We start from the raw sequence: 4,165 nt of genomic DNA on the forward strand, positions 1-4,165 counted from the left end.
CGGGCCGCTGGTCTTGGTCTTGACTCGGTCTCGACTTCCCTCGGTCTTGGTCTTGACTTGGTCTCGGACCCTAAAAGTCTTGGTCTTGTCTCGGTCTCGATACACTCTGGTCTTGGTCTTCTCTTGGTCTCGGGTTAGGTGGTCTTGAACACAACACTGCTGTCCGCCCTCTGACACTCCATCTATCCACCCATCCGTCGCCCTTGGAATTTCCCACTGCCTGGTGCCTGGCCTTTCTTCCACCTCTGTTCGGATTCAGACTACCACAAGTAAGAGCAATCAGATTCTGTTCAACTGAGTTGATTTTTTCCCCCAGACCCCGAACTCACCATATCTCTCTCCCTCAGGGAGCGGTTGCACTGTACCCCTTTGGCAGATGACCAGTTCCTGACTTACCTGTTGAACTGAGTTTTGTGAATAATAATAAACCCTTTGTACTTTTACACCAGTCTCTCTGTGAGTGTTTCTGCATGTGGGCAAAGAACATGAAACCCGACATGACACTTACTGCCATTTTAATGTTCAGGGAAATTTCTTTTTAGTGCCCAATCAATCAAAACATGTAGAAACTAGGTTATTAAATTAGCTACAGCATTTAACTTCCCTCTGGGATCAATTAACTATTTTTGAATTTGAATTTGATGGCACATAGAAATTAAACGCTGTTCACCTTTATGCATGGCGGCAAAGTTAGGATTTTCCCCATTTGTGTTTTAGAGAAAACTGTAAAGAATTTAAATTGCTGAATCTTTTGCTGTTGAAATTTACTTAACTTATGATATTGTTAAGCCCATATTCCAAAAAGAATAGTTGACATTACTCATTAAATACTAAGACATACATACCAAGATATGAATTTCTACATTAGTTAAAATAGGAATTTAGCAGCAAGAATCCTGGAAATAAAAACAAACCAGAAAGATGGAGCAGAGTTTTAGAAATCTGACAATAACTGAGGCTGTACAACAATACAAAAGGGACTCATGTTTATTGATTTTTGTTTATTTTTCAAAATCAAACTGCTTCATGGAGTTTCCAGCCAAACAGGAAATCAGTTAGACATTATATTTTTCACCCCCTCTCATTAACACTCTTTGCTAAAAACTTGAAATGATAGTCGCAAACAGCATCCATTTAGTAAAGAGTAAAGAGAAATTCATACTTGGCTTAGCAGATCATTTCAAGATGGCAGCTGGATGGGGCACAGCAGCAAAGATGTGGAGGCAGCAAAAACAAAGCATTACCAGCACTCATATCATACAACATTAAAGCTTCAGTGGAACAAGTGGACGAGTCTGGTGAGGTGGAGCTAAAGTCAGAATGAGGTACCATATACTACTTCAAGTTTTCACATTTTGTCACATTTCACCCAAATATTATATTGAGATTATATGACAGACTAACACAAAGTAATTCATAAGTGTGAAGTGGAAGAAAAATAATGTATTTTTATGACTAGAAATTGGAGATGTGTGACATAAAAGGATTTTCAGGCCTTTTTATGCAAGTTAGAAGTTGAATTCTCAGACAACAGAATCATGACTGTAATGTTTTACAATATAATGCAAAACCTTCTAACAATTATTGTTACTTTTCCAATCTTTCTGACACTGTGACTTTTGTATTGTACATTACTGTAAATCACCTCGACACATTTTGGAAGTTTGTGCTAAAAGAGGCTCCATTCTAAAACTGCGGAAACAAATTAAATCCACTAATTGGACCAGAGGTGGGTAGTAACTAGTTACATTTACTTAGTTACATTTACTGGAGCAACATTTTGGGGAAAAATACTTTTAAGCATAGCTAAGAATAGTTTTACAGCACAGTACTTTTTACTTTTATTTTTGCGATATTATGAAGTATCGTTGCTCTTATTTGAGTAGAACAGAGGTTCCCAAACTGTGGGGCGCGCCCCCTAGAGGGGACGCCGTGTCATTACAGGGAGGGCGCAGGAAGCCGTCTGGATGAAAAAAAAAAATGTTTGGAAACCACTGGAGTAGAATATCTGGTTACTTCATCCACTAAATGAAGAACAAACTGATTTTAACCAAAATGCAGCAGACACAGACAATAACATACAGTTTATGTCAAAATGGAAATTCTTGTTTCTACACAAAGTTTCATTTTATTCTGCTAAATCCTCTGTGCCATTTGGAGATCATGGGAATATGCTGTAAACAGCTCATACTGTATTGTCACTGAAAGTACTCTACCATTTTCTAACACTGTATACAGATAACTTACTGTAAGTACTGGTTTTATCATTTTTATGTTTTTATATTCCATCTCTGAGGAATTAATCTATTTAACATGTTTAATTTATTTCTTCATTATTCATCTATTTATTTGTATTAATGTTTCATTTTTGTCAGAACTTATGCATAATTTTACACATTTTTTTCTCTTTGATGACATCATTGTAACATATTGACTCAGATTTTATGATCAATTACTCAGAACATGAGTAGTTTCTAAAACACTTTTTTATGCTTTAGTCACTTCTTGGATGGCTAAGTTTTACTTTTACTTGAATAAAAATATGTTGAAGTACTACCTGAGTGCCTGAGTACTTTTACCTGAGTAAAACTTTGGGGGTACTCTACCCCCCTCTCAGTTGGACTTTTCATCTCTGGATAACAGTGATAAATCTTAAAGGCAACACTCATCCATCTTCACATAGTCAGGTCTATTTGGTTCCATGTAAATCAACAATAATCCCAGAGTTAGTGTGTCTTTCTTTCAAAAGCAAAATTTAGAAACAATTGTTTTATTACACTAAAATCTACTTTAAATAAGTGAAATATGTTTTGCTAAAGGTCATGAGTAGTAATTAAAAAAACAATGACTTAGTGAAAAATTAAAAACACCCAAAAGCTTTCCAGTATTTATTCACTTTACTTTTTGAAACGAAAAACAATGGCGGACTGTCCAATTTGTGCAGTATGACTAGATGACCACTAAATGGCAGCACATAACACCAACAACAAATTACCCCAGAAAGGAAGTGAGCTGGGCTGAGGTGTATCTGTCATTATTGTAGGTTTTAATTTATTTATTTGTTTGTTTGTTTATTTATTTATTCTAATTTTTGCTGGTATAGAAAATTCAAAGAAGTTCTGATAGAGGGGAACCATGCACAAGGACACTCTCTCAAACAAGAAATCAGCAAAAACAACATCAAAAAATGTTGTTTCAATAGTCACTGGATTTGTTTGTCCATGTCGAGCCCAATTCACTGCAAAGATCACATGTCTCGTCAGACACATCTCACTTGGATGAGACGTCGGCCAGACTCATCATTTCCTGGAGAAACTATAGTACACTGTGAGATTAAAAGGGAGGGGCTGGTTTTCCAGACAGAAAATGCTACCTTCATCAACCAATCTTATGTCAGTAGAGGACATTGGATGGATCAGTACAGAATGTTAAGCCATTTGGTAATGCCTAATATTACTTATTTAGTGGCAATCCCTAATTAATGTCCACTAACAGCTTTAGTTCTCTTGGGTTCGTAGAGTTAGATTCCCAGGTGGTATTTTGTTACCAACCAGTGTGACACCAGTAACTTGCTAAGTCATGAACTTTTAAAGAGATTCTTCTCCGTGTTTACCATCAGTTCAACTGGAAGAGGGGTCAGATCGATAAAAACTTGTGAAACGTCAGACATATTAGAGCTGTGTTTAATATCCTTCTATTTGCAACTGTTATGACGTTTGTCTTGTTTACACAAACACATCCGTGACAACATTCAGACAGTGGATGACAACCCAGCACAGAGCCTGTACTGACCTCTGACACCATTGCTCCCTTATCTGGTTACATAATGGTTTCTGAACAGGAGTTTGACCTTGATGAACTCTAACAAGTACAGGGGACATTCAGTAAAAACTCCTTGATTAGAAAACATGAAGCATTTACACATATAAGTACAGAAAGGAATTGATCATTGCTTAGGTGATCAATGAGGCGGAACAGTGAGTAAGTTTCACAAAAAATCAATTAATCGACGTAAAGACCCTCTGTGGGGAAACCGGAGAGCTGCTGATGTCAAAATTCGTCATACTTGTGCTGTAAAATTCCAGAACACTGATTGGCTGAAGTGTAGGAAAAGTAACGCCCTTTTTTCTCATGAGTTTCCGCTCAACCTTACAAAAGTCAGAGT

Source organism: Poecilia formosa, unplaced genomic scaffold (assembly GCF_000485575.1).
Source record: "Poecilia formosa unplaced genomic scaffold, Poecilia_formosa-5.1.2 Scaffold397, whole genome shotgun sequence".
NCBI lineage: Eukaryota > Metazoa > Chordata > Actinopteri > Cyprinodontiformes > Poeciliidae > Poecilia > Poecilia formosa.